This window comes from Hipposideros armiger, unplaced genomic scaffold, assembly GCF_001890085.2.
Source record: "Hipposideros armiger isolate ML-2016 unplaced genomic scaffold, ASM189008v1 scaffold_697, whole genome shotgun sequence".
Classification (NCBI taxonomy): Eukaryota; Metazoa; Chordata; class Mammalia; order Chiroptera; family Hipposideridae; genus Hipposideros; species Hipposideros armiger.
Window position 1 is genome coordinate 552,387 of NW_017732047.1, and position 20,551 is coordinate 572,937.

Genomic DNA, 20,551 nt, shown 5'->3' on the forward strand with positions numbered 1-20,551 from the left:
TTTGAATGATTGAATGAAAGAAGGATTCATAAATCTATATAAAATATTTTGAGGCGTTGATCAGTAGCAAGAATTTTAAAATTTTTATTTAGTTAAGTTCATGTTTTCCTCATTTTACTCAACTCCTTATTGCTTTAGTCAAAAACATAATTTTAATAAGAGTTTGCATTTTAGCATAAGTCAGCTCTGAAGCTTTTGTTTGTTCTTTTGAAGGAATGGAGTAAATGTGGTGGAAAAATCTATTGAATCCTTGTCTACAAATAGAAAAGTAAGATATTGGAAAAATGTCAACAGATAATTTTGTTCATAAAAAAAGAGAACACACAAATACACACACATACACGTCATTTCATTATGTATAAAAGTATTTAAAAAAAACGAATACATTTGTAGCTCCAATTATAAATCTATTTTTGACAGAGCAGAGTAAAACCATCTTAATCTTTATCGGGCCATGGTTTTCAGCGAAAAAACAATTATATTTATTAATATAAACACACTAAGCGATTATAATGTTGAAATATTGGTGAAAATTGTAATTTAAATTATAATGGAAAAACTCTGGAAGTCAGCATTATTAAAAGTTGCTGAAAATTAAAAATCTAAATAGATAACTAAACACCTGGTTTAGGGAAAGGATAGTGGGCTAAATAAAGAAGACACTGAATGCTAAGAATAGACTGAAATTATTCCAAAAATTTTTGAAGAAGTGAAAATAGGTTTGTGTCTATTGGGAAGAATGTTGTTGTATCCAGGTCTACTAAAGAGTGGATGTGTTTCCATTGGACAAACTCGCCTGTGTCTATTCTGTTTGTCAAGGTTCATGCTGGACTACTTCTTGAATATTATTTTAAATATCATATCTGATATTATCTATCAGTTTATATTTAATTGGAGGAGGTAAATTTCAGCATTTATGTTGGTTTGTTTTCTCCAACACATTTGATTGAACTTTTCCTTGCATGTTTGATCGTGCAATATCACTCAAACAATGTCACTGTTTCTTTTCCTTAAATTTTAATTCCTTAAAATTACATAATTACAATCAAGACCTCCTGGCTTCAAGATAACTCACCACCGCATTAGGACCTGTAAGAGTCAACTTTCAATAAATAATAATTCTAAATGCAGGAATAATGTAGCCTACCAGCCCCATTGCCTCTGTATGTTATACTCCTACCTCCCCTGTCTCTTGCAGATTTATGATGACTTCCTGGAGCTGCATCTACTTTCTAAACAACAATACAGGTATAAATGAAAGCTTAGCATTCAACCCCTCTTTCCTGAAAACTCTTTTTTCTTTAAATTTTTCATAGCTTACAATTTCACTCTAATATCCATTACAATGTCTTTTCTGTTGACTTCATTTTAACATGTTTGCCCCCTGAGGTATGAACCCAGTCAGTATTTAGCACTCATTTATATCTGGAATATCATTCACTTACTATGGAAAAAAAAAAAAAGGCTTAATCAGCTGTTAGTGTAGATGCAGGCCTGTGCTAGTCAGTGGGGTACAGTGATGAACAGAACATAATCCCTGTACTTTGGAGATCAACAGAAATGTTGCCAAAGGAGGCAAATGATACATTGACTATTACAGAGTTTACGTGCTACACACATTATGAGAGAACACAGGGATACTTAACTCTGGTAATGTTGGAGAAGGTGTCTTGAATGAGGTAATGTGTAAAGGTAATTTTAAAAGAGGAATAAGAAATTTCCAGATTAGAAAACAAAATCGCATGCAGTAGTAACTGTAGTAAGCAATTTTCATTTAACTAATTGAATTAACTGCTCCTCTGTGAATCATCATAACAAAGCCCCAAAGCAGTCTTGGAATAGAAGATTGCTTTCTACTGGAGCCCATGCTCTTCTTTTCTTACCAGTTGGGCCATATGCTTATCACATTCTGCATTCTTAAAATTTCTGTCAGTTAAAATTTATTATGATTTTATAATTAGTGACATATTACATAAACAGATGAAGCAGAAAAAAATAAAATTCACTTACACAAAACCTTATTGGAATGTTTTGGAAAGGATTAAGATGAGTCTCTGAATTTGACATGAACACATTTTGTCAATTTAGGTATAGGGCATTGCTAAAAGATATGGTGAAAAAATTTTAAAGTATTTACTATAAGGATTCTTTCTTTACTCTAATTGTTTTTTACTTTTGTCCTTACTCTACTTCATATATCCCAAATATAATCGTTTATGGATCTGGTTATCACAAATCATGCAATTCCAGTCAGTGGGCCCAGAATAAAGAAATACACTCAACTCCACATTGGAATATTTTTGTTTTAACTTGTAGCACATTGCTTAAAGTATAAATGTATTTTATTAATTATTCTCTGTCAGATTTTTTTCAATAAAATGACTGTTAAGTATTTTGAGCTTTTCAGAAAAGAGGGTTTCTAAAAATCAGGAACCCCCCCCCCAAAAAAAAAAAACCAAAAAACTATTGCCCCAAAAAGCCATTGTTGCAGGGAAAAAAAATAATGTTTTTGTATGCTTTATAATTATGTATACGGTCATTAGAATGTAAAATAATGTTCAAGGCAAGGTTTATTACCATGAAGTAGAAAAAGAAATACTGAGTGAAGAAAGTTTTATTGTTTTTTTTCAAGAAGAGACACCAGCAACCTCTGTAGTAGTCACAAAAAGTACACAAAATATGAGTAATCAAAATTTTGCCATTGTGTACAAAAGGCCATTCTCTATTACTAAATTGTTGGAAAACAAACAAACAAACAAACAAACAAACAAGCAAACATTCTTTCAATCAACTTATATGCCAAGTATTGTGCAAGTCCCTCAGGTTATTCAAGAAGCGGTCCTTGTCTTCTGTGGAGTAAGATCTGGTGGGAGTCATAACAAACAGAAAATTACAATTCTTCACTATAAATAAGTTCTATAGTTATAAATACCATTTCAGGTTATTAGTTTCCTATTGCTGCTTTAGCAAATTACCACAAACTTGATGGCTTAAAACAACACATATTTACTCTTACCATCCTAAAATCCTGAAGTCCACAGATGGGTAGAATTAAAGGAACCCTCTACCACTGATATCAATCAATCCTTTAATCAACAAGTATTTATAAAGGACTTTTATTTTCAATGCTCAGTATATGACACTACCTCTGTTCTTGTGGATTGCATAGCTCTTTAGAAGATGAGACAGGCATTAATAAAATGATTAAAAAAATATAATGTTGCAATTACAACAGGTTAAAATCCATGAAGATAAATAACATGAGAGTAGAGGGAAGACCTATAACTGGGAACCAGTGATAAGGGAACATTTCCCTGAGGAAATTAAAGAGTGATATGAAGGAATAACAGGAAATAAACAGGTAGAGGAGGGTCAAGTTCATTTAAGACAAAGAAACATGTAAAAGACCTAAAGGTAAAGATAACTGTTAACTAGGCATTAAGCTGAGGGAACAAATGGCTGGAGTCAAAAGGCATTTGTCCGATATCACATAACTGTTAAGTAATGGGCACCGTGTTCAAATCCAAGTGTCTGTCTGGTTTCAACATTGGATTTAGTTATTACTAGATTTGTTTTTATTTATATGAGAATGTGAGGTATCTGTAGTGAAGGCTAGACATAATTTAGACAAGAGAAAATTATTTCATTTTACAAAAGATTTTCCAATAACATCTGGGTATTATCAAATGTTCTTCAGGGAAGTAAAATGATGTGTGTTGGAAACACATGGAATGCACAGCTATAAGAATTCATAGTAAGTGCAGCAGAAATTAGGGAAGTTGCAAATGATATCTTTAGAAGTGCACTTGTCACAGATCAGATTCCTGAAGACTAGAAAACGGTTGTCATAACACATTTATTGGAAAGGCATTAAGTGATGACAAGCACAGGAACAGAAAATTGGTTAGCTTAACATAAATTATGGAGGAAACTACATTAGAAAACCAAGTGCAGGGAATAAATGCTTACAAAAACATGCCACATTCAAAATGAAAAATCAAATTGCTTCAGTATTGCTTCAATAACTTATTGTGGTTATCATGTCGGACATTGCTTCCAATCACCTGTGGGATATACACTGACATTTCTATCTATACTAGTTTCCCAACTAAAACCACGCATTTGTAGTTTCCAATACAGCAAAGGTGATCATGGCTCAAAATAAAGCAGCACAAATACATATCAGCAGTGATCTTCCAATTAAATATGTTGGTATGACTTTGTGCTCGGTCTCCTCATCCATATATTTGGCAATCCTGTTATCTAATCAGGAGGTGCTAGATATATAGATTAATTATTGTTGTATATCCAATCACTCCAAACTCAATGGTTTAACACAAAAATTACCTATTCTCATGCCTCCGTGGATTCTCAGGGTTTCCTGATATAGGCTATGCTTGGTGTGGCAGCTGTGCTCTGAGCTGTGGCTCTAGTCGGGCTTGGCTGGTACAGCACTACTTTAGTTGTGTTTATTTTGGGATCCAGGCTGTGGAGGTAGCAGCTACCCAGGTGTGCTGGTCAATTTTAGGTGTCCACTTGACTGAATCATAGGGTACCCAGATATATGGTCAATATTTTTCTGGGTATGTTTGTAAGGGCGATTTCAGATGACAGTAACATTTGAATCGATAGAGTGAGTAAAGCAGATTGCCTTCTGTAATGGGGGTGGCCTTCATCCAATCAGCTGGGAGTCTGAATAAAACAAAAACACTTAGTCTCCCTCAGGTGAGAAGGAACTCCTTTCTGACTACTTTGAGCTGGGACATGGGTCTTTTCCTGTCTTAGGATTCCAACTGAAACATTGGCTCTTTTTTGAGTCTTGAGCCTACTGGCTTGCTAATTGCAGATCTCAGGGATCAGATACGTCCAATTATGAAATATGTTCAATTATTAAAATTCCACTAATTTTACAATTTTGAAGAATCTTCTTGGTGTTTAATCATAGGTCCCTGACAAATGCATAGTTGATCATGATAATGATGAATCTGATAATGGATCATGAGGTTTAAGTTCCACATAGATATAACAGGTGACAGAACTTTTTAAGTTGACAGAACTTTATTCCCAAGCAAAAATGTAGGTGATAATTTTTACTTATCAGAAAATATATCTGTAATAGTATGCAGAATTTTGTCCCCATGACTTTTGTCCTTGGCATCACATCCATGAATATGTTATATTACATGGCAAAAACAAAGAAATAAACAAAAACTTTGCAGATGTAATTAAGGTTGCTAATCAGTTGACTTCAAGTTAGAAAGATTTTAGATTATCCAGGTAGGCCCAATGCAATGACATGAGCCCTTAAAAGCAGAAGAGGAACTCAGAGAAATGTGGATAAAGGGTAAATGAGAGCAACATATGAAGTATGAGAAGGACTTCACCTGCTCTTGTTGTCTTGAAGATGGAGGGAACCATGTGAAAAGCAGAGGAAGAAAATGAATTCTGCCAAAAACTAGTGATCTTAGAAAAGGACCTCAAGCTTTATATTGCATTGCAGCCCTGCTGACACCTTGATTTCAGCCTTGTAAGATGCTGAGCAGAGAATCCACATATGCCATGCCAAACTTTTCACCTATCAAAACTGTGGAATAATAAACGATCATAGTAGTAAGATGCTATATTTGTGGTAATCTGTTACGCAGTAATAGAAATCTAATATATTATCTAAATTAATGTCCATTAATATTATGGTTATAGTCTCTGAGATAATACTTCAATGTTGAGATTTATCATATAGAAAAATGATAAACTTAATTTAAATGTATGTTTAATTTAAGGAATTATAATAATGATACCATATTTACTTTTAGTGAAAGCATAACCAATGTAAAGACCAAAAACATATACAAATTTGTGTATGTTTCTAAAGAGGTTTTGTGTTATAATAGAAAAAGCACTGAAACGGCTACCTAAATAGTCCAATACTAGCCATTTGATACCATTTGACACATTTAAAACCTTTTGTTTTATCTGCATGCTATATTTCTTCTTTTTAAAATGGTCGCTAAACTAGGTCTCCTCTACTCTCATAGGGTTGTAAAATTCCAACATAATATGTACAAAGGCACTTTATAAAGTATAAAACATAATATAAATGTCACATATTATTAAACTGCTGCTAAGTGTAGTATCAATGTTTATGTTTCCTTAGTTAATTCAGAAAAGTTTCCATAATTCCACAATAATTAGGTTACATATTTGGATGTAGCTTTCTCAAAAAGGTAAATGGATCAATAGATGGGTAGGTGGATAGATAGCTTAAGGTATATGTATTTAGATTTAAAAAAAAATATTGTGTTCTAAGGAAGATTTAGCAAATCCTTCTTTCTGTATAAGTGATTTTAGAGGGTTAATATCATTGCAAATGTCCCACTCATTAAATGCCACTGAGTAATTTATATACTTTTTTAAAGCAAAGTTGCTCAAGCAGCAAATTCAAAGTGGCAAGGCTCTTTATATCATATATGTGACATTATTAATTTTGAAGCATTTGAAAGAGATGCTAAAAATAGTATGTCATTAAATCACAAATGTACACAGTGTTTTCTAGGGTCTAGGTACTCACAAGTCTAAATTCACAAAGAAGAGATGAAGGCATTAAAAAGCTCATTAATATAAATAATAGAGTGAGCAAAACAGGCATTGCCTTAGGCAGTACAATTATCAGTCAATAAATCCTTATCAGTTTTCTATGTTATCTCTTTTTTAGTGCTTCACTTCTTATCTTTTAATCTAGTAATTCTCTTTTTATACCCTGGGCCTTTGTGCTATTTCCTGGCAAGCAAACTGACCTAGTAAAGATTTAACTCAATCAATCTACATTCAACAGTTTTCACTAAATCTGTATTAATACTAAATTTTAAAATTTTAAGGTGTTTTCCTTTTTCAGTGGTTTTCAAAATACAACTATAATGTACATTGATATGCTTTTCTTTATATTTATTTTGATTGGATTTGCTGAACTTCTTTTGTCTGTGGGTTTATAGTTTTCATCAAATAAAGATGTTCCTTGGCCATTATTTCTTCAAATACTTGTTCTTCTCCTGTCTGGCTCTATTCTCTTTGTACTTCATTGTATTACTATGTCTTCAAACACATGCATCTTTTCCTCTGCAGCATCTAATATGCTGCTAATACCTTCAAGAGTATTATTTCTTTTAAATATTGCTTTACCCCTCTAAAAGTTCTATGGTCTTCTTGCTATCTTTTCATCTTTTTGCTATCTTCTAGTTCTCCCCTCATCATATTCAGTTTTATTTACATTCTTGAGCATTTGGGCATATACATTGTAGCAATTTTAAGATAGGTGTCTACTAATTCCCTCATTGCTGTCATTCCTTCATCTTTCATTTGATTCCCTTTTTGTGTTGGTTATAGGCAATGTTTCTTTCCTGCTTCTTTGTATACCTAGTAATGTTGCATTGGATCTTGGCTATTATGAATTTTATATTGTTGGGTGATGGATTTTCTTTCATTTTTTTAAAGGGGTTTGGACTTTTCTCTGTTGATTTGGAACAGCTATTCAGCACTGTTAGGGAGGTTCAGAGAAGTCTTTAGTCTACAACTGATTTGACCTAACTTCTAAAGTGATTATCTTATGTGGACTATCTGATGGCGCAGGTATTTCAATGTATTTCTGCTTTTGGCATTTTTTGAACTGTAGGATTTGTTTAGAATGAAATTACCCCACCACTTCATGGAATGTCACCCCATTCCTGCAAAGACCAGTATTAAAGGTAAATACTCAGAGACCTCTGTGTAGTTTTCTTAAGGTCTTTTCCTGTGCTGTTGACTCTGCTTTGGTATTCTTCCCAATACATTTATATCTCCAACTTCTTGCCCTTCAACTCACTGACACTGGTTGCCTCTGTTTGGTTTCTCTCTCCCTGAACCACAGCCTAGAAACTGCCAGAAAGAAACCTATGTCAATCATAAGGCTGGCTTATTTGCTTCCTTTCTATCAAGTATCACAGTCCAGTTTTGGCTGTTGTCCTATGTTTGAAATCTGTTATTTCATATGTGTGTATATATATATATATATATATATACACACACACACACACACACACACACACACACACACACACACATATATATGAAATAATTGTTTACAACAGCAGGGCCATTCTCATAGCAGTGTTTTATGGGCAGAAATGGAAATACACTTGAAGTTATTTAAAAAATAATAATTTTCCTATCTCTTTCGCTGAAAAGGTCTAGAGATAATAATGTAGACATAAAGGTACCTAGTACCCAGATCTTTGCCTTAAAATACTATTCATCATCAAAATGAACCAGTACTCCTTAGAGCAATGACTGATTTCAGATATGGGACAGGGAAAGTAAAAGATGAGATTGGAAATAGTTGTTACACTGAAAAATAAAAAGTGCTAAACAGTAATAATAAAGCTGATACGACTAGTAATAGTAGACAAAATAGGCTTCAAGACGCAGAGTATTACCAGGTATAAGGAATATTCATAACAATAAAAGGGGTAATTTAAGAAGAGGATCTGAAAATATTTAACTTGTATAGAACAGAGTTCAGCAAAACATGAAGTAATAACTGTAAGACCTGAAGGGAGAACTAGAGAGATCCATTATTATTGTTGTATACACTGTGTAATTTTATTTACATTTCTAGAACATTAAATACTAATCTAATCTATAGAAAATCTCAATAATGTCTGTGCTTGGTGGGGGTTTGACTGTAAAGGGAGTATAATATTTTATCAAAGTGATGAAAATTCTTTCTTTCTTGACTGGGATTGTGGTAAGACAGGAGTACACATTTGTCAAACTCCTTGGGCTATAACTTAAATCTGTGCATTTTACTCCATGTGAATTCTCTCTCAACAAAACTTCAAAGCATTACCCAGTATTCTATATAATGCCTTTTTGTCACTTACCACATTTAGTATTGGATTTTCTATATGCTTATATGCAGTATACCACTGTTGGTATAAGAGTCCTGCCTAAGTTACTTACTTTTGCAATTTTGCAGCACTTAGCCCAACTTAGCTGATGAATAAATATTAATTGAACAAATAAAAAATAACTGTAAATATTGATCCCAGCATTTTAAATTGGACTAACTTTGCTTTGTGTTATGTTGTAGGGGTGGGGAGAAATGATGTCTTATAGGGTAAATTCACCTGCTGCTTGATTTTGTAGGGTCCACAAGCTAGGAATGGTGTTTACATTGTAAATGGTTGAAAAAAAAAATCAAAAGGAGAAAATATTGTGTGACAAGTGAAAATTTATATGAAATGCAAATTTCAGAATCCATAGATAAAGTTTCATTATAATAGAGGAAAGTAAAAGGATGAGAAAAAAATGTATGCACACACTGATACGGTTTTAGGACACAGGGTATATTACCAGATATAAATTAGGAGCATTCATAGAGGTAAAAGTTGAAAGTGCTACTGCCAGTGCTGAGATAGCGTGCAGGAATCTGTCACAAGCCCTCGAGCTTTCTGGAACAAAACTTGTAGAGTAATTGTTATAACAAAATAAATCCTAATCATGAGCCACACAAATAATCAGCTATTTCACAAGATGCAGAGTAACAGATGGGGTCATGCAACAAATTTAGTAATAGGAGTATAAGTGATTATGTAGGCTACAGGAGTAGATACAGTTTGGAAGGCTGTGAGATAAGGAGATAAGTGGTTTCTGCCTACACAGTTTCTGCAGCTTTGCCGAGATGAGATTTATAAATACTTTATAAATTAAAGAAATTAACTACAGCATCACTAAACTGAAAGTACCACCTACACCACTTGCACAGCTTTCTATTAATAGTGAGTGAAGCATTGGCTGCCAAGGCCCTGGAATAAATTATTATGGAATTAGAGCTTGCAGAGATGAGTTATTGCTTCTCATATGCACATTACTTGTAGCAAGAAAATACCATATTTGGAGTTGATCTCTTGTAAAGTCCAAAAACTTCACAGTTACAGTGACTTAAGAGCTTAGACTTACAGCTTTATTAATGTTTTATACAAATGGGGTGGATAAGATAAAATAGATAATAATTTAGATGAAGATGTGATGGTTCTTCAGTACATCTTGATCCTTTTTTTGGTCTTTCAGATACTTGTAAGAGTATAAGCAGGCATTTCTTGTTTTAAAAGAAACTCATTATTTTATGGCATTATGTATGAAGAAGTGAATAAATTCAGTAGTAATTGCAGGAACAATTATAGTTAAAAAATGTTGAAGTCCACACTTAACAAATTTTCATGTATCGGCAAAGTGGGTAAAATGGGGTTTCCAATCAGGATCACCTATCTATAATTCATATAATGATTATAACTCTTACTGGCAAATGACAAACCCATTGGGAATTGCTTAATCAAAAAGGAAAATTTATAACCAGAATAAAATATAAGGATAATTCACAGTTTACAAGGACCTCACGTGCCCAGTCTTCAGGGAAAGAACTGGAACCACCAACATAATTGACATTAGGGCTTTCTTGCTTATTTGTGGCTGTTTTCTTGTTTAGTCTGATGCTGACCAACCTCCTCTCATAGCTAAAAATGGCTTCCTTTAGTTTCAAGTTTAGAATCTTTTATTGCAGAGGGATGCTATAATCGAGATTAAATGTCTAGATTTCTTGCTAAGGAACTGTTTGGCCCCATTGGTGTAACACCATTCGTAGTGTTACCACAATGGGCCCTGCACTCCTGCTACTGTGTCCAGAGAAACAGGTCTCACTGTTCTAATCTGACAAGTACTCACCAGTCAAACCAGAAAATATAGTAATAGAATCAATTGACAAGGCATCAGCTGTATAAAAAATGTCACTCATAAACAAAAAATGTTTTGCTCACCCTGGTTATAACTTAAAAGGTTTGTTGAGCACAAAAATGAAATGATGTGTGATAGTAATATTTGCAATTGTTTTGGTATTAATCATATGAACTTCCTCAATATAGTTAAAGAATTTTTTTTCTTTATGATTCTAGTTGGAAAGCTAAGCTCCCTGCACATATTATAGAAGCTAAAAAAAAAACACAAAAAACAAAACCTAGATTCTCACATTCCCTAACACTTCAAGCATGAACATGTGACCCAGCTGGGCCACTCAGGGACATTCCAGAAGGATTGTGCATTTTAATATAGAGTTGCCATTAGTAGAGATTTTGGTGTTGGGCCATGGCAACTCAGGTAGCATGTCAGCTCCACCTCATCCCAGTCAGAGGTGACAGTGGTGCCGTGGCAGCATTCAGTGTCTGTTATACTGTATCTTCCCTGACCGTGTTAATGATCCTAATTATTACCTAATTATTACCAAACCATGTTCCCACTCTTTTTTGAGTCTGGCTCTTACAGTTCCTAGTGTTTTTCTCTCTATTCTCTTCAATTCAAACATATAAACAATATATGTTTCAATAAATTTACTTCCTGCTTAGGTAGAAAAGATTTAGATCCACCTGGGTTGGTTTCTGTTGCTTGCAACTTAGAATTCCAATAAATAGTGAAAGCTAATAAGTAGTGAAAGTACTCAGAAAAAACAATTCATGAATGCTGAATATTTGATTTTCATTTAGAGCCCTCAGTCAACCAACCTGGAAAGCTATTGGAAAAAACAAACAAACAACATAAGAAGATGAATCCATGCCCTTTTAAAATTAACATCTAATCTATAGTATATGCATTTGTCAGAATTCATTGAAAGGCAGTAAGGATTTATGCCTTTCATTGTATATATAATTTACCTCAAATGCAAAAAACAAAAAAGTACCAAAAAGAAATATCAAATCTGGTTAATAATAAGTATGTTGAAGTATTAGTGGGAATATACTAGATGAATAGATATGTGATAAAGCAAAATTGGCAAAATGTTAATTGCAGCAGAAACTGTAAAATTCTTTAAACTTTTTTTGTGTTTGAAAATTACCCTAATGAAATGTTAGAATGAAATAAACACCTAATGAGTCAGCACTTCCTAACATAAAGAATGCATTCTCATCTAATATTTCTATGCACTTCAGAATCTAGAAGAATATTTCTACTACTTTCATTACAGTATTTTATATTGCTTTAAACTCATTTACCTTTGAAGTTTCTAAGTTCAATGGGTACCGTCCTCACTTTATAATGGGTCATCTTAAATATTCCTTTCAACTTTTTTATTCCACAATGAATAGTTATGTGTTTTAGAAATACAGAAGGGCAAGATCTGAAAATATAAATTATCTATATACTCACTACTCAGTGATATTTGGTGTACATTCTTTTAGAATTTAATAAGTACCCTTTTAAAAGTTGGAGAGACTACAGCAAATGTATGGGAAGTATGTATTATATTTGTCATTTAATAGACCTGGTCAGAAATACTGCTTTTTTAAAATTCAAATTTATTATTTCTCACCTGGACCTTATCATGACAAACATTTGTTTTTATCCTTCAGATTCCTCGTTGACCTCTTCAATGGATACTTCATATTTTATTGATTTTCTCAACCAATACAGTATTGTCCATGTACTTTATAATACAATATTATTGGATTATCCTGTCTCAATAGCTTAGGGGCTGAGATGTTTATCAAGGATTGCCTAACAGGTACCATTATGAATAGTGCCACAAAAACAGTATAAAGGAAATAAAATGTATTTTAAGAAACAGTAAACAGATCATTTTGTTGAGTAGTTAAGATAGGTAACTTCTCTGACCCCCTCCTCCCCATTCTTGAACCTTAACAGCTTTAAGAAAAATAAAATAAGAAGCTTGTAGCACCTTGTCCAGTGCACTCAATAAATGTAAGAAATAATCGCTATTAGTATGTTACTTTCAATTTGCATATTGTTATCATATTGACAGACTAAAATGTGCAAAAAACATGTGTACTCAAAATCTTTAACATTTTCCCAGAAATGTTTTGCACATTATTGATATTTTTATCCAGTCCATTTTTATTGATAATGCAGTCTTATCTTCAGCTTAGACGAGTTCTAACACCATAAGTCTGAATCTTTTTGAGTCTCAGTAAATGAGATTTTGTTATTTAAGACTCTAAGGGGTAATGAACCTCACTAATGTTTTAAATTCTTTGGCAAGACATTATTATTATTATTATTATTATTATTATTATTACTATCATTTATCTCTATATTGGACTAGTGATTCTGATACTCCATTTATGTGTAATAAGTCATTAAAGAAAGTAAAGGCTTTGTTCCTCATTATATATAATTTATTTTCTTCTTTTTGAATTAAAGCTTTCCCGTTTGTCATGTAAGAGCCATTACTAATCTATTCAAAGTCTTTGTAAAACTCTCTATCAACGTTTGCTATATTTTGTCAATCAGAAAGAAGAACAAATTATATGTTAATTTTGCTAACTTCCTTATTTAATGGAATGTCCCTTCCAACCCACCTTATGTGAGTCAACTGACATGTGGCGAGTACCAGCCTCACAGATGGATCACTAATGGCAATCACGCAATTGCCGAGTTCTGCAACACAGGTGCTTAGATTGGCTTTGCCTGCCTGCCAGCAATATACAGATTTTTGGCAGACCCCCACAATTGTAAAAAGCAAAGAAAGAGCACTTACCCATTCAGTTGGCACTCATTCTCCTCTGCAATAGTCCCTACAGTTGAGCCAGGCTCACTGCTATCATTGCCTCTTAGTCCCTGATTCACTGTCATATCCTTGACCCCTATCTTCAACTAGCAAAGAAACCACTTTGGTTTAATTACTAATGTGCAAATTCAGTATAAAAACAATGTGTTCCTTCATGCAATATTTACTACCAGCAGAGAAGTGAAAACTGAGAAACTCAAAGACAGTCTTTTTTCCTCCCAATCCAAAATGAAGTGTTTCTACAACAAAAATTTAAAAAAATAAAACATTTAAAATGAGGTTTTCTTGGATAAAAAAGTCGTATCTTTGCTATTCGTTTTCAAATTAAACCTCTGATTTTTCAACCGTACTTTTGTCCTTCATACTTAAAGATGTATCTAGAGAGAGTGATTGTTATTTATATGCTTGTGGGTGGGTCTGAAAATACTGCTTGTGAGCTATTTTTCAGCATGAGTGCATATGAAAATTTGTCTTTAGTGAGAATTTATGCACTGGGCTGGTTTCCAGGAATCCTAATATGAATTGGAGATAAACTCACCCTTGAGGAACTCATGGTAGAGTTGATGAGAATATGTATGACAACTTCTACTAAAAAGTGTAAATAAAGTGAAGTGATACTGCTGGGGGAGAGGCGCTTGTGTCTGATAAGAGTCAAGAAAATCGATAGAAACTGACATATGCTTAGGGTTTAGAGGGTTTATCGTGCTTCATTACAAAAGTATACAGATGTAGGTAGTTTAAACAAAGGAAACTCTTGTAGGTTTGTTTTGGAAAAGGGGCTTCATGTATGTTTGTTAATATTTACTAAAGATATATTTGGAGAGATCATCTTGCATCAGAAATGAAGACCTAATAATTTATCCTGAGGAATATGGAGTTTATTTAAATATAGGCAATGTAAATTGTAAGCATTTCCAGAACAGAATACTTGAATTACACCCTTAACTAATAAATGTATTCCACTTCCTGAGTTTCCCCATCTCATCTGCCCCTTCTCACTGTACCACAATACACTGAGTCAATTGAACCAAAAATCTTAGAGTCATTCTCACATCCTCCTTTTTCTTCATACCCATATTCAATCCATTAAAAAGCTTTGACGATTTCACCATCAAAAAATATTCCATTTTCTTACTTGGACCTTCCCTGTTATATTGACTTTCAAGCCACAATCATTTCCTGTCTGGACTATGTTAATAGCATCCTTGTTGGTCTCCCTGCTTCTGCTTGGACCACCATTCCCAGGATCTATTTGTCACATAGCAGTCAGAATGATCTTTTTAAAATCTAAATCAGAGCAAGCCATTCCCGTGCTTATTACTCTTCTAATAGCTCTCCACTGAATTTAAGATAAAATGTAAAGTCTGAATGCTCTTATAAGATGCTATATCATTCAACTTTATCTCCTGTGGTTCCTGCTATCCTTTCTAAAAATGTTTTCCTCAAACACAATCCACTTATTTTTGCCTTGGGGTCTTTGCATTAGCCTAGAATATTCTTTCTCAGATTGTTTGCATTCTGAACCCTGAGGAAAACAAAAATTAATTTGACGTGAATCCCCAGAAGGAATTTATCTGCTGAGATGGACTCCCCATGGTCAATTGAGGGTCCAAATTTTACAATTAATAAGAGCTGAGTGGACGTTTGCTGACAGGGGCTTCTTACACACTCTGTATACCAGGAAGAACCTCAGACTGAAATCTCAACTTCACACACTATGCCCTGCTTATGTGCACTGTCTGAGTTATAAGGGTTAAAAGTTCTGATTTTGTCTTTCAACCAATGGACTAAGACTTTCATGGTCCAAACAGAACTGTCCCATGACAGCCAATTGAGACACATAATGATGACCAATTAGGATGCATGATTTGGACCAATCAGAAAGTGTACAAATTTGGATACCTCATTTACGTAAAATGGACTTAACTGGGAACCTGGGCAGGAACTTTTGCTAGAAAACAAGTCCTCCCCTTTGTCTTAGCTGAACACAATTTTGGTTGCTACCTAAATCTGTGTCTCCCAGGCTATAGCTCCTTTTGCTCAAATAAATGTTTTTTTATTCTTTATTACAATGTAAAATTAATTTTGGTCTACAGCATAGAAGTCTTATTCTTGTGATTTTCATATCAGACTTAGGTAACACTGACTTAGGGGACCAGTTATAACCCCTCAGCCTAGGTTATCCTCCAGGCATACACAATCACAGTGCTCTTCTAAGTATTACCTTCTGAGCAGTTGAAAATGAAAATAAGGAACTTGTGGCAGAATGTAAAACAATGCATGGCTTTCTTTACTGAGGAAGATTTGCTGTATAACAAAAAATATCAACAATAATATCCTCTGTGTAAGTATGATAATTTATTCAGAAACTACAGAAGCCAGTATGGTAGAAATTCTTGGAAGAAGTAGCTTTATCTTGATCAGAAAACAGGCCTGATTATCTGACAACTTGTCTGAGTATTCTTACATTTTGCCATTTAGCACCCTCTTGTTACATCGTATTAACAGAAAAATGGAGGAAGGGAGTGTTTATGGGTAACATGAAGGTCAAAGGAATACTGTTAGGGTGTGATTATGATTCCAAAATATTGGCGCTACATTTCCTTTATGTAATGAGAGGAAAAAATGACCTGGGCTAGGCAGGTTCTCATATCTGTTTTATCTACTGCAACAAACTAAGATATAGATACATTCTGATATTGATTGAAGTAAACCATAAGTGCCTATTTTAACTTCCCATTGTGGAAGACTAAAAATTATATTTTCATTTAAGAAATTTGGAGATTTTTTATTTTCTCTAAAAGAATCAATACTCTGGTTTAGATTCCAGAGTTATGCATCACAGAACATAGAACAGAACAGCATCACAGAACAGCCATTTTGGCCTGGAACTGTTAAAGGCAGGTGTTATCAGTTATCCACAGACATTGAAGAAATTTAGTAAATCTCTTGCCAAGTATATAATTTTGAAAAGCATGGCCTTTATGGATTAGTTAGCATCAAAATGCTGATCCAAATAGTAGAAAGTATTAATATGTTGGATGGCATTATTTTGCATCATCCATTATATTGCTGAACAAGGCCTTTCCAAAGTAACAGCATGGGTATCCAGTCGTTACTGCATTTTTTTCTCCCTAAAAATGATTAACAACTGGTTTGGCTGCCTTTTTTAAATTACATGTAATTATTTGCTTTGAATAGGTAATATATGCATGTTACAAAGAATAAAAAGCTCTCAAAGACAGAACATGAAAAATAAATCCTCAGTTCTACATTTTTATCACAACCATCTAGTTCCTTCCTCAGAGTGATGCACTTTTATTCTTTTTAAGTGTGTTTCTACAGGTAATTGTTTTGTTGTTGTTGTTTTTAAAGATTTTTATTGGGAATTGGGGGATGGGAACAGTGCTGGGGAATTGGGGGAAGGGGAACAGACAAGTTGCTGTCCTTTTGTTCTTCAGTCTAGCTGTGGAGGACGTTGCTTCACTGGCCCAAGTTGGCACCATCATTGCGCTCTTCCCACAAGGCAGATCAGTCCCCAGCTTCTGGACGGCCCCTCACGGTGGCTGCTGGCTGCTCACGCTGGCTGCTGGCTACACACAGTAGCTCATGGCAACCCACTGCAGCAGGGGCTGCAGCCCACGCCGTTGCCAGCGACTCACGGCAGCCCAGCTCCAGGTTGAGCTGTTCTTCAGCATCTTAGCTGTAGAGGGCAGTGTCACTGGCCCTCATATGTGGGATCCGAACTGGGGCCCTCTGGCGTCCCAAGCCAGCTCTTAACCAACGCACCACTCGGCGGGCCCCAGGTAATTGTTTTTAAATAGAAATAATACATCTGTAATATTATGCATGTTGATTTCTTCAAATTAAAAAAACTTGGAGATTTTCCATATCAGCACATTGAAACTTACCTCATCTAACTGCTTCATGGTATTCTATCTTATAAATAAACCAAATTAGCTTCACTACCATCCAATTACTGAACATTTATGATGTTTTCTAATCTTTCTAATAAAGAAGAATTTTTTAAAAGTATTATAGAATTTCTAGGATATTTTTTTCCTGAGAAATAGTGCATTTTTTTTCTATTTACAAAAAGTTGCATTTAACATACTTTTTCTTGAATTATGCCATCAATTCTTTCTGTCCTATTTCAGTTTCACACTTAGCAAGGTGATTGTATTCAATCTCCGGTTTAAATGTTTTCTACTCATCTTTTTCTTTACTTTTATTTCATTTACTTTTCAATCCTATCATGTTTTCACTGTGTTTTCAGCCAGGATCGTTTTCTTTTGTATTGCTCCTAATTCGGGCTTCATACCTTATATTTTTTCTCCCCTCTTTCTTCTTTCCTCTGCTTTGCTAACTCACGTATTGTCTTTCTCTGTTATCGCATTTTTCTTGAATTCTTATATCTCTGCTTTGAAGTATTGATTTTGCCATTTTTTCTTTTATTATTAAGATTTTTAAAATTTAATGGCAATATATTTGTTCACAATTTTTATGTGCTCCAAGAAATCATTTATTTTTCCCTAGTGAGTGTTTTCTGTCCATCTTTTATTTTCCTGCTTTCTTCCTTTTTATTCTAACAGTTTCCTGTAATTCCTATGCCAGTCTCTTAAATACATGAGTTGAATTCTGGGACCAATCATTTGCAGATGTTTTGTGTGAAGCAGAAATTTTTCTTAGAACATTATTGAATTAGGGCATTATTTCCTTAGCTTATTATTGAAATAAATTATTATATTCAACATAAATTTTTATTATATTTAATTACATTTAAAATATCTTAGCTTAATGATCCCCATATGTTCATCTTTACCTTCATTAACCAGGACTATCTTAAAAGAATGAAAAAAAAATAGAAGAGGCATTGGGTGAATTTAATATGTCTGAGCAATAAGAGTTGATTTATTCTATCTCAGGGTTAGCAGCACCATGCCTCTTGACTTTTAATTAAACAACACACCTCAATTAAAAATAAAAGTAGTCTTAAATGCTACTGTACATAGAAGCATATAAAGTATGTTGGAGAGTTATTGAGCCTATAATAAAGAAATAAAATAATTGGTAGAAATGCTACTCAAACAGGAAATTATAGTGCTGTGGTTCAATAAAAATAATTTTACAGCTTTTGTGAGTATTATGTGATGGTGTTGACATATGTTATTGGTTGTCTTTTTCTATAGAACAATTAATACCAATAGTGTGGTCAATAAATATTTCTATCACACTGATTTACCTACAGTTTTAGAGGATGTAGGTTTTTTTTTTATTTTTTATTTCTTATTACAGGATTTTGTGCACTGGCATCACACATAATTCCAACCTATACCTCTTTATATTTTCAGAATTTTAAAAATCTTTGCCCCTGCAGGTCAGCAGCATTTGGACTCTACCAGTTAAAAAAAAAATCATATTTTTAGTACTGAAAACTGAGCCAGGCAAAGAGCAAAACAAGACCTCTTAAGGTAAATCCTGATGCATCCCAGGGCCATGTATTGCTGAAATAATGTGGAAAAGCAAACAAACAAACAAGTGAAATGAAAGATAAACTGAAATGTGATATTGATAAGGCAATTTTATGTTTACCACAACTATCTTGAAGTAGAAACTTCCTGGAACCAAGATAAATTTCCCTTCCACTAGAATTCCCTCTTAGACCCTACCAGATATTAGATTTCCTTACTGATAAGTTAAGATTATATTAAATATAATTTATCTTCTCTTCCTTGGTGTGTGTCTGAAGGATTAGATTAGGAATTCCCACTTAATTCTGCCAAAATTTATCTCAGTATTTATATCAAATAATACTGTTATCATAAAACTATGGAAAACTAATTCATCTAAAAGGAATGACCATATCCAAAGATAACCTGCTTTAGCAATTCTGTTAGTGCAGAAATAATAAGAATTTTTTAGAATATTTATGAATAATAAGAATTTATTTTAAAAGATTAAAGGGAATTTGCATTTATGAAATTGTAACAATGACTCACAGAGAAGTTGAAATAAGAAAAACTACACGGGGTGCAAAATAAAAATTATAAAATTCAATGAAAATAATGGTGGTAACAAATAATTGGTTATACATAGAAGACAAATGTTGGAGGAGGAGCAAACACTGGGGAGGAAACTTTCCAATTCAAAGTATTTCTGAGGAAAACAACAAAGAAAAACTAAAGTGAGCCTAAAGTGGGACAGATTCACGTAATCAGACCCATATAGAACTGGACGACAGAAGGTGAAAACAGGAAATAGAGCAAAAATAACAAAGACACGACATCTGTCTGAACACTGTCACAAAATGAAGGTCTGTTTTAACTGGTAGATTGAAAATACTTTGAAAATCTAGGGAAAATTACATTACATAAATAATAGATGTATGGTGGTGAAATTATATATATATATCAGTTTCCTATGATTGCTATAATACATTAACACAAAGTTTATGGTTTAAACAATGTAAATTTACACTCTCATAGTTTCAGATCTTGGAAGATTGAAATCATTTTCACGTATTGAAACCAAGGTATCAACAGGGCCACCATCCCTCCATAGGCTCCAGGAAAGGATTTATTCTTTGTCTCTTCTAGGTTCTCATGACTGCTGACATTGCTTAGCTTGTGGCTAAATCACTCTAATCTCTGCTTCTGTGGTCACATTGCCTTTTCCTTTGGTTTGTCCAATCTCCGTGTTTCTCTCTTATAAGAATACATGTGGCTGCATTTAGTGCCCTCCTGGATAATCCAATATTATCTCTCCCTCTCAAGATCTTCAATTTAATCACTTCTGCAAAATTATTTTATGCATCATAAGGTAACATTACAAGTGCCAGGGATTAGGAATGTCTTTGGGAGGTGTGGGGGGAGGGCATAACTTAGCCTGCAAAATATATATTATAAATCTTATAAGTGTCCAAACAGATATAGATTATATGCATGGAAA

General features: G+C 33.7%; 1 protein-coding gene across 2 annotated transcripts in view; it reads right to left on the reverse strand.

Annotated features, from left to right (window-relative positions):
• Positions 1-2,519: 2,519 nt before the first annotated feature.
• BCHE (butyrylcholinesterase) overlaps positions 2,520-20,551 on the reverse strand; it is a 78,760-nt gene continuing 60,728 nt past the window's right edge. The window contains exon 6 of one of the 2 annotated variants that reach the window (XM_019626999.1): positions 2,520-2,863. The gene's annotated coding sequence lies outside the window, so the exon portion shown is untranslated. Of the gene's footprint in view, positions 2,864-19,579; positions 19,760-20,551 lie in introns of those variants that run through there. The other variant, XM_019627000.1, reaches the window with a different exon arrangement.